We start from the raw sequence: 11,946 nt of genomic DNA, 5'->3' as shown, positions 1-11,946 counted from the left end.
AACTAGAGCAGACCCTTCTTAAAGAAGACAAGAAAAGAATATCCAAGGTATACCAAGTATTGCTGAAATGGTATACTGAGAATGAGATAGTTAAAACACAGATGGTGAAATGGGCTATAAATTTCAATAAAGAAATAACAATGGAGGCATGGGAATACTTGTGGAAAACTACAATGAAGACAACGACATGTATCAATATTAAAGAGAACATTTTCAAAATGATCTATCGTTGGTACATGACACCAAAGAAGATTGCGCTAGGGAATTTGAATACTTCTAATAAATGCTGGAAATGTAAGAAACATGAGGGCTCCCTCTATCATATGTGGTGGTCGTGTGAGGTAGCTAGGCAGTTCTGGGGGGAAATAATAAGAGAAATGAGTGAAATTTTACAGTTTCAAATAAATAAGAACCCAGAACTCCTGCTGCTAAACTTGGGAATGGAGGGAATTCCAGCCCATCATAGGACGTTGATTTTTTATATGACTGCAGCAGCTAGACTTTTGTATGCGCAGAAATGGAAAATACAAGAAGTACCAACTATTGAAGATTGGATCTACAAATTGCTGTATATGGCTGAAATGGACAAGATGACAAGAAAACTGAGAGATCTGGACTCAGGGCAGTTCAACACAGACTGGGAGAAGCTGAAACAATACCTGGAGAAGAAATGGGAGGTGGGAGGAAAACTGTGGCAGTTTGAGAACTACTGAAATACAATAAAAGTATAAAAGAGAGGGGTGACTTTACCGGGGGAGGAAGAGAAATGTGAATTTATAAGCAGTTAGATTAATTGATTGAGATATATATAGATATGTATAGGTCAACTGATAGAGAATAATTAATGATAAGGTTTAAACATGAGGATTGACTAACTAACAATATTTTCTTTCTTTGATAAGATTTATATGCACCAAACTGAATGTATAGAAGAGTTAAATTGATTGAGTATCTGAGGAGCTATATAGAATTACCATAAAAAGTTGAAATGAGTAATATATAGAGAATAAATCAAATTGTTTGATTTAAATGTGGGAAATTTTTATGGTTTATGATATATAGGTTTATATAGAATTATTCAAAACTGGAAAATGGGATAAATTGTTTATCTAAAGACGTATAGTTTGGGTGTATAATAATTAAAGGAGTTAATGATGTACTGCTTAATATAATGGAGAATGTATATCTGTTTTAGACAGAGGAATTTAATAGAAGTAAGGGAAAAGGGACAGAGGGTGGGAAAGCTGTTGGAAGTCAACAAAAGGGGGGGAAAGGGAGGGGGTTAGAAACGAAAAATTAGGGGAAAATTGATTGTAATGTAAAAATAAAAATGTTCTAACCCAATAAAAAATTTTTCAAAAAAAAAAAAAAAAGAAATTCAGAACATATTGCCATTATTCCTATGAATAAGTATAGCAGCTTTTTCTTTTTTTTAAGAAGGATTTTGGAGCTAAGTCTCTGTTGACTAAGCAGGCTTTGACTTGAAGAGACTTGGCTCAGCTGGGATGATGTATATACAAGTTTAACTATTTGCATGTACAAATTTAAGAAATTTAATGTATGTACAAATTTAGCCATTTGTCATAACAGCGTAAGAAATAGATGTCCATTTTATACAACAATTTATTGTAAAATGCCATAGCTGCTAACCTGGTGAGATTTAATAAGTTACGAGCCTATTATGGCTTATAGTTGGCATTGTGGTGTTATCATTCTGATTATTAATTTATAGAAATTTTGGCCTGAGGAAAGATTTCACGAAATCTGAAACGAGCGAAGAGGGAATTGGCCGGCGGTTGCTCGTTGCCCCTCCAACTATCCAGCGTTGTCTTGTATCCAGCTTGACATCATGATTGCTTCGCTTCATCGTCCATATGCTGATGGCTTGTTATATGCCATAGAGTCATGGGACTTTTTATGTCTTGATTACATCCTGATTACCTTTTGTATTGATATCTTTCCAGTGTTGTGCAAGACCACTTATGTCTTAACCGATTGTTGAGATTTAATATATTGTGTGAAATTGTTCACATACACATGAATTGTGTTGACTAGGGGTGTGCAAAGGCACCCTGGTTCGTGTTTCCCGAATCTGGCAAACCCGAATCGAGAAGCCGATTCGGGTATAGCAGAAACCCGAATCGCCCAGCCGATTCGGGTATGCCAATTCGGGTTGATTCGGGTTGATTCGGGTTGATTTGGGTTAGCTTTTTCAATGGGAAAAAGCCTCCCCCAGGCTTCTCTGAAGCCTGGGGGAGGCATTTTCACACCGAGTCAAGCCAAAATTGGTGGGGACCTTCCTCTAACTCCCCTCTAACAGCCCCCCAAGTTTCAGACCGATTGAACTTTGGGGGGCCATGTTATGGCCCCCCAAACCAGGTCCCCCTATCCTCGCCTAAAAAAGGGCATAGCTTTAGGTTGCTGTTGATGATCTTCATTCATTTTCTCCTATGGGGAAAAAATGAAGAGGCAGGCTTCCTTTGCCAGGGGTGGCATTTTGCATGCAAAATGCCCCCCAACCCTCAGGGGCCCTTCTCCCACCTCTACTCCCACCCCCCACCAAGGCTCAGCCAGCTCCCACTTGGGGGGCATTTCATGGCCTCCCCAAGTAGGTGCTCTCAGCCCCCAAAGTCCACCCCCTACAGCCCCACACAAACCCAATTCCCCCCAGCTGCCACACACAGACCCAAATCCCCACGTTAGCCCCTCATAGACCCAAATCCACCCCCAGCAGCCCCATATCCATAATCCCAGGAACAGGCTGGCAAAGGCCCTTTGTTCCCTATGCTGGGAACTTCTAAACTCTCTTTCCCTGGGCAATTCTGCACAGCCCAGGGGTGCCAAATGGTGGGCACACTTCTGAGTGCCAGCTGGTCCCTGTGAAAGAGCACCTGAAGTTTAGGATACACAGCAGGGGGGGCACACCAAAGGGCATTCCAGCATCCCACCTCACAAAAATAACACAACTCACTTAACATCAGAGAATCACAAAAACACAATTCCTATCAAAAACACTTTATTTCTTGAACAGCTTTAGGTTACACAGCAGGGGGGCACACCAAAGGGCATGGCAGCAGTATCTTACACAAAAATAACACAATTCACTTCACATTAAAGAATCACCCCAAACAAATTGCTGTCAAAAGCACTTTATTTCTTTAACTGCTTTAGGTTACACAGTAGGAAGGCACAACAGGGCATGAAAGCAGTGTACTACACAAAATAATACAACCCACTTCACCGTTTTTGACAGCAATTGTGTTTGGGTGATTCTCTGATGTGAAGTGAGTTGTGTTATTTTTGTGTAGTTTAGGGTTCAGCAATGGATGGGAAAGTGGGGAGTGGAGGAAGATAATTATGGGAAAGAGCTAGGGTTGCACATGGGGGGCAGCCATTGGCAACAATGTGACGCCACTTCCAAGAAAACTCAGAAATGACATCACACCTTTCTAGAAATTGTGGCAAGCTCTATGTTAATGCCATATGGTTTTGTATTGAATTTCATCATGGTTTTACCATATGGTTTTGTGGTTTTACCATAGACATTTACCATAGAGTTTCCAGCAATTCCTAGAAAGGCATGAATCACTTCCTGTTTTTTTCCAGAAGTGATGTCACTGTCACCAACAGTGTTTTTAATCCCCGCCCCCCTGCTGGCCACTGGAGTGCTGATGAACAATGCTGGTGGGGGTAGAAGGTCTCCGTCCCACAGTGAGCATATATTAACCTTCAGAAGAGATGGAATGTTCTACCGATTGGCTTCCCCTGTCCATCAAACAGGCTTTTAGCTAGTCAAATAAGCCAGTCAATTCTAGTTCCACATGCAAAGGCAATGGAGCCAGAATAATCAGCCTGTCCAACTATATTAAAAACTCTTGTGCATGTAATCCTTCAGATGTATTAATTTATTTAGAATATTTCTATGCTACCTCTTCAGAGTCTTGTTTGAGACAGCTTACATTTAGAAACCACAGTATTAAAACCCAAGCCATTAAAAAAGAAGTAATTATCAAGAGACTCAAAAATTGTCCAACAGATTCATGGAATCTCTCCCTTACAAGAGCTTACTGAGTGACCATGATTGGAGACACATAGTTGATTCAGTCTTATTATATTACAGTCTTTACCAAACCAGTGGGGAGGTAAGTCAGCCTGACCTAATATTATGTTGATTCCAAAGTAATTACATTTGTTATTTGCAGGATCTGCTGTAAATCGAGTTGTGGCAGTTATGTGGCTATTTTACAGAAGCAATTTCAGAGCTCATTAAATATATCATATGTTGCTTACACATTACATTAACCCCTCTAGTGCCTCAAGACAGATGACATACTTTTAGAAAATAGGCAATTTTATTGCCCTGAATGCCATAGGCAATCCAGGGGAAATAAATTTAAGGCAATGTCTGATTTCATTGCCCACGTCAGTGTGCACTATAAAAACTAGGGGTGTGTCAATTTTTACATTCACTTTTAGACTACTCGAACATTCTCCTTTTCCAACTCTGCTTCTCCAACTCCTGCTACCGTTGGCATTTTCCCCTCTTAATCATTTTCCTTCTTCCTTTGTTAGCATATGTGTTATCTCACCCAATCAAGGATCACATAGTGGATATGATTATGGCACCAAGTGCCATGTTTTGGCTGCACAATGCAGTTACTGAGGGCAACTGAAACTGAGATTAGTTTGAACAAAAGAGGAACAGTATTGCATAGACCACATACAATATGTCAAAAGGAAGACGTTTGTGAATACCAGTGATAGACAAAAGTCCCCTCAGCTCCATTTACAATCTGCTTGGCAATTACAAACTTTCTCAGATAGCATTTAAAAATTTTGTCAGAATATGTAGTTAAATCTAATGCAGCGGAGGAGCAAATATAGGGTTGGACTGGATATAGCTTCTGTAGCTCCCAATCTAACAATCGCTGCTTAACGCAACTGAAGATGTAGTCCTCATCAGACTCATGAATCCATCAACTTCTTAAAGTTACCAAATCTAAGCTTCTACAACTTCCACGTTGTATTATGGGCATATGTGGAGAGAGCCTGTTTGGGCTTGGAACACCAGTGCAGGAGGAGCCCTTCCCCTGCGGTGATATCCAAGCCCAAACAGGCTGTCCTTTATTTTTTAAAGCCATTCCTCATTACTGTTGTGTGGCTGTGAGGGACCTGGTTTGGGTCTGGAGGACCTTTACATTTTTTAAAAATCAAGCATATCTAGTTTGGCCATTTGATTCCTGCCTCTGGCAACAATGATTTAGAGCAATTTGCTTTGTATCCTGATATATGACCAAATTTTTCTATTGTTTCAATCAGATTCTCAACAGATTTTTTAGGCTTTTCTCCTTAAATGCAGTTAAAGGCTGTCCTCCTTAAATGCAATTCGACAGATATTATCTTAAGAAGTGAGTTATGGCTCACAAAAGCTCATACTCTACCACAAATTTTGTTAGTCTTTGTTGTGTACTGGGCCAAGCAAGGCCTCTAAAGTAGTTACTGTATTGATTGTAATGCACTATATTGTGTTGAGCTTAAGGTTCAGTCAAGGCTCCCAATGCCTGCATTCTCATTGGTCCTTAATTCCTGCAATATCACAGGTTACTTTCTCAAGGCAGCAGCCAATCGGTCCTCTATAATAAAGACCAATCAGTGGCCTGCCTACTTCAAACATTGTCTATAGTTTATGCAAATGATGGTATTGTAAAGTATGTATTCTCATTGGCTATCAGTTATTCTGGGGGTGGAGCTGCTGTATATATATTGAGGGCTTCTGTTCAGTCAGTCAGTGTGTGTTGTGTTCCTGCTAAATAAAGAGCTGTTGAATTACCTAGTGTCTGAACCCACTATTTAATAGTCTTATAGATGCTACTGGATTCTTGCTCTTTTCTATGCTGCTGCAGTATTTTTATAGCTAACATTTTGACTGATAAATGGTAAGAGAGAGAGAGGGCACCATGTAGTGGGAAGGTAATGACTTGCAAGCACCAAGTCATTACTGACCCATGGGGCCCGTCGCATCATGCCATTTTCTTGGCAGACTTTTTGTTATGGGGTGGTTTGCCATTGCCTTCCCCAGTCATCTACACTTTACCGCCAGGAAACTGGGCATTCATTTTACTGACTTCGGAAGGATGGAAGGCTGAGTCAACCTTGAGCCAGCTACCTGAACCCAGCTTCCACCAGGATTGAACTCAGGTCATGAGCAGAGCTTGGGCTGCAGTACTGCAGCTTACCACTCTGTGCCATGGGACTCTTGTAGTGGGGAAAATACTATAAGTACTATAAATACTATAAGTTACTGCTTTAGCTCTGGGTGCCCAATGTACCAGATCAGTCCAATTACAGAACACATTCCTCACACCAAATGTTGCCTTTTTCAATGGTCTGCTTCCATCTTCATTTGAGAGTAAGGGGTTAACATAAATGCAGTTTCCATATAATCATATAATGCAATAGGCTTTGGGCACTTGTTGTTCTGAATACTGACTGCAGATGGGCAGAATCTTTTTTACCTGGAGAAGGACTTTGAGAGGAAATGGCGCTCGATCTTGAAATATAAACAAGCATTATGACCAAGACAAATTTGTATTTGAACCTGGTAATTCAGAATTTCAGTGGTTTCCCAAGCAAATAGTACTACTAAAACATTTCATGGAAAACAGTGAGTAGTTTTATTGCTAATAAAAACATGTGGATTGTGCGGGGAAAACAACGGCCATGGATGGTTCCAGAAACATAAGAATTGCCTCAACATTCGAACAGCTCAGTATTCCCTCTGTTCCATCATTCTGCTTATGGAATGGTCATTATCAGGTGCTTAGGAGGAAAGCAAGGGGAAATATAATGAACGACACTGCGAAATACTACACCATAGGGTAAAATTTCTTTGGTCCTCACAATCTATTTTTGCCTTGAAGCACAAAGCTAGCTAGCCTTATCCGATTCGTCCCAGCTAGGGTAATTGCTGATGCTAGCCTTATTGATATGAATGTCTAATCCTTTTAGAAAATTACACTGCTACATGCTTAGGTTTTGTAAGAGAGTGTAATGGGCTATCAAATAAAAGCTTGGCAATTTAAGAGATGGCATGCTTCTAATGAGATCATTCTGCAGCTAATGTATGCACAGAACAGTATTTAATACATAGTTTTTAAAAAAATCACATGGGCAACTTCAGTCCCAAGTAAAGGTGAGGTGCAGGAATCCATACCAAAACCAAGATGTTGGTGGGAGTGGAAGTATTTCCAGAGCAGATTCCAAACTACTCCTAGAAATCAAGGAAGGCCTAAAATACAGAGAGGACCAGATATTTTTGTCTCTCCCTTCTGCTTCATAAGAATTCAGATAAACAAAATAAGGTTTTCTCAGCATCCAGTAGGCTCACCTATGAAGGGTACTGTTTTATTCAGTATCCTCTATTATGGGATTTGGAACTCAATCTGTATCCCAGTTTCTTGGGAGTAAAGTATAGATGACTGGGGAAGGCAATGGCAAACCACCCCGTAACAAAAAGTCTTCCAAGAAAACATTGTGATACGACGTCCCCCCACAGGTCAGTAATTACTTGGTGCTTGCACCTTTACCTTTACCCTGGATCCCATGATGGAAGGCCTGCAATACAGCAAAGGAAACATAACGCTCCCTTGCTGGATCTTTGAAAGTGAGGGAAGAATCTAGTGCAGTATCCATCATGACTTTCAGCCATAAGATGCCAAATTCACTCCACTTCCCATAACGGAGGGGATAGGAAACCTAACCACTCCAAATATTCCCTAGCTAGAAGACTGACAATGGAAAGTGGTGCTGAGATAACCTCACCCTTCTGAGATCTCCAAATATTGAGGGAGGATAATTTTTCATACCTGTCACTGAATTGAAGACTTTCAGTACTCCTGGAGAAATGCAGGAGCAATGTTTGCTTTTTGCAATCCACTCTGGACTTTGGGCAGAGTGAAATAGAAATGGGCAATTTAGCCCAAGATAACCCCAAGGCAGCCCGATTTGGGTTCCACTTGAATCAGTATCATGCTTTGAATTTTATAGAAATGTTGACTGATAATAGAAATGTTGACTAATAATTAATTAAATTTAATAAATAATTTAACAATTAATTTAAAATAAATAATTTAGCTCAATTGGCTAAGTAATCATCAAGATTGGCCTTTCAAGGCACTCCTTGAATAAAGGTGTTCAGAAAAGGTGCACGAGCAAGAACGTATTAGAGATGGGCTCTTGCCATCTTGGACTGTGGCCAAGCATACAAAGAAGCTCAAAATACTAGTGAAGTACTTCATTTTTGTAGCTCGTGACAGATTCGAAAGGGAATATGTAAGGTAAGATAAAAGAAAGTAAAGTGATGGGAGATGGAAATTAGAGGGATCAAAAGCAAAATATTTCAACCATGAGTATGTAGTAAGATGTCATATGAAGAATAAGATGTGATATGGGAGTGGGTTCAATGTCACAGAGATGTTACGATGTTTATGGAGCCTGCTATCACAAATGTTAACATACATAGGGATAAAGTGAGTGAGAACAGAAGGGGAAGCGTAGAGGACAATATCTGCAGGACCGCGTCTCCCCATAGGTACCCCAGAGGATGCTTCGTTCAACAAATAAACAATTGTTGGTGGTTCCTGGCCCAAGGGAGTCCCACCTGGCCTCAACCAGAGCCAGGGCCTTTTCGGTCCTGGCACCGACCTGCTGGAACTCTCTGTCTGAGGAAACCAGGGCCCGGAGGGATTTATTATCTTTTCACCGGGCCTGAAAGACAGAGATGTTCTGCCAGTCATATGGTGGAGGCTAGGCTGGGCTCCCACTGGCCACACTAAAGATCTGTCCACCACCCTACATATGAGCCAGGGCTTGAAAAGCGGTATTTTATCATCGCCATCTGAAGAGAAGCTGTATTGTATACAGTTGTTTTAATGTTATTTGTATACTCTTTTATCTGGTTTTAACTGTATTTATGCAATTTGTAATGTTGTACTCCGCCCTGAGCCCACCTGGCGGGGAGAGCAGACTAAAAATCTAATCTAATAAATAAAATAATAAATAAATATTCTCTGAGCCATTAGATTTTTCTAATTAGTGAAGTATTGTTCAGTGAATGGGTATTACGACTATTTTGCTTTCTCATCATCTCAAGTAAAAGAAGAGACACAGACACAGAGATGCCACAAGGCTTGGAGGAGAAGCAGTTGAAAATAGTTGCAAATGTGAATAGAGATACAATTCAAAATTAGAATATATTCCATGTGTTTCCAGAGATCACAGAATCCATATAATTTTTCAGTGTACAACAACAGAGATGGATGTATGAAGGTTAATTGCTGAAAACACAATATCTGCTTTTTAGATGGATCATATCCTAGTGATCATTGTGGTAGTCCAGTCATTCTGGTGGACTTGAAACAGCTATTTCATAATGTTCTGCATTTTCCCCATCACTCAGAAGAACAAAAGAACTTTTGGGAAACACAGTAGCATTGTTAGTTCTAGAAAATATGCAGATGACACCCAACTTTATCTGTTGATTGATGGCCAACCAGATACTGCCCTAGATGATCTGTCCAAGGGCCTTGGAAGGTCGCGACTGGATGGTTAAAACAGAGCAGACTGAAGTTGAATCCAATGAAGATGGAGGTCCTGTACCTAGGTCATGGGCTGTCGGGTTCGGGGATCTGGCTCCCATCTCTCGATGGGGTGCCACTTGCGCCTGCTACATCAGTAAAGAGTCTGGGTGTGGTCTTGGATGCCTTATCGATGGAGACCCAGATTACGGCAGTTGCTAGATCAGCAATTTGCTATTTTTGTCAGATCAGGTAGCTTGCCCCCTACCTTTCCTCCTGCAACCTGGCAGCAGTGATCTATGCAATGGTCACCTCCAGTTTGGACTACTGTAAGTCAATCTATGGTGGGCTTCCCTTGGGCCTACTCCAGAAGTTACAACTGGTCCAGAATGCAGCGGTGTGTGTTTTGACCAGGACTTCATTCTGGTCACATGTGACACCTGTGCCAGCTGCAGTGGCTCCCAGTGGAATTCTGGATCAGGTTCAAGGTTTTGATTATGACCTTTAACTCCCTTAGCAGACTGGGACTAGCATACCTGTAGGACCACCTCTCACTCTATATTCCTAAGAGGGCTCTTCACTCAGCAGAAAAATATCTACTGGTGGTCCCTGGCCCCAAGGAGGTCCACCTTGCCTCGACCAGGGCTTGGGCCTTTTTGGCCCTGGCCTCAACCTGGTGGAACTCTCTGTCTGAGACAACTCGGGCCCAGCAGGATTTATTAAGATTCCGCCGGGCCTGTAAGACGGTGATGCTCCACTAGGCCTTTGGTGGTTGAGGCAGATGGGCCTTCTCTCCGGCCTCCTACTGGGGATGGTGAACACCAAACATTAAACATGGGAGAGGCCAGGAGGCTGCCTCTCATTCGATAGGCTGGGAGAAGAGCGACTTAGGGAGGCTGAGTTGGGATTGGGAGGAAACCCAGGGAGGTGGGAAAGGGGAACCTTTTAAAAGCAGGTTCCTGTTAGTAAGGCAAGGAAAGAGGCAGCTGCAGTGTGCTGATCAAAGTAATACAACTCCCTTCCCTGCTCATCTGAGGCCCAAGGACCCCTTCCTTCGGCAACCATCATGACAGTTGATGACCAGACTTGTGAAGGAGGATTCTCTCACACACAAAAACACTACAGTCCAGATGCTAGCTCTCTCCTGGATCTAGATGGGAAAACAGGTCCAGAGTTCAAATCCTAATCTCTTTCTGGACAAGACTGAGAGTCAAAACACACGAGATGAAAAACCTAGATTCAACTCGTGTTCTCTTACCTAAAGGTTTGTCGGGAACTGTAGGCATCCTTGCAGCTTAACGTTTAGCATTTACAGAGCAGCAGGGAGAGACGTGCAGGTGTCCTTGCAGCTTAAAGTTTAGCATTTACAGAGCAGCAGAGAGGGAAGTGCGGGGGTCCTTGCAGCTTAAAGTCTCCCGGTGCAGCCAGGCGTCACTCTGCAGGGCCAGGTCGGGTGAGGGGAAGGGAAAATGCTGTGATGCACCTTGAGAGTGGGAGGAAAGGCACCCCACACCTGCACTTCCCTCCCTGCTGCTCTGTAAATGCTAAACTTTAAGCTGCAAGGACGCCTGCACTGTAAATGCTAAACTTTAAGCTGCAAGGACACCTGCACGTCTCTCCCTGCTGCTCTGTAAATGCTAAACTTTAAGCTGCAAGGATGCCTACAGTTCCCAACAAACCTTTAGGTAAGAGAACACGAGTTGAATCTAGGTTTTTCGTCTCGTGTGTTTTGACTCAGAGAGTCTCTCCACACAAGACATCTTACACGGGGATGCTCAAGTGACTTATTTTCTGTGTGGTCTTATATTCACGATGCCAGTTGGGTCAGTCACAGCTTCTAGGAGCTCTCTCAGCCCCACCCACCTCACAGGCGTGGATGTAATAATAACATACTTTTAAAACCGCTCTGAGTGGGAGTTAAGATGTCCTGAAGGGTGGTATATAAATCGAATGTTGTTGTTGTTCAAGTGTACTTGGTCTCCCTAGAGGTGCATGTGTATCCACAATGGGAGAATAAGTGTAAGATGTCTTGTGTAGAGAGACTCAGAGTTAGGGTTCATATCTTGAAATTCTGAACCGGAATCCTTGTTAACTACTGATGTGTCAAAAATATAATTCCAGATTGAGGGCAGTCAGAAAGATCTAGCAAAGAGTAATGTCTGGATAATCAGTGGCTACACTGTCATGTCATTCTAAGCTTCTCTTTAACTTAAACAATGACAGTCAAAGGGAGCAGATCCAGTTAGGTTCCTGCTTAAGATTAGAGTTAGATCATATACACTTTCAAAATATGAAGGAGTTGTGAAACGGATTTACTGACATAGAGGATAAGTCATGTGGTGTAGAAAGGAGCCATAACATAGGTAAGAAG

This window comes from Eublepharis macularius, chromosome 2, assembly GCF_028583425.1.
Source record: "Eublepharis macularius isolate TG4126 chromosome 2, MPM_Emac_v1.0, whole genome shotgun sequence".
NCBI classification, from domain to species: Eukaryota; Metazoa; Chordata; class Lepidosauria; order Squamata; family Eublepharidae; genus Eublepharis; species Eublepharis macularius.
This window is presented reverse-complemented; position numbering follows the sequence as displayed.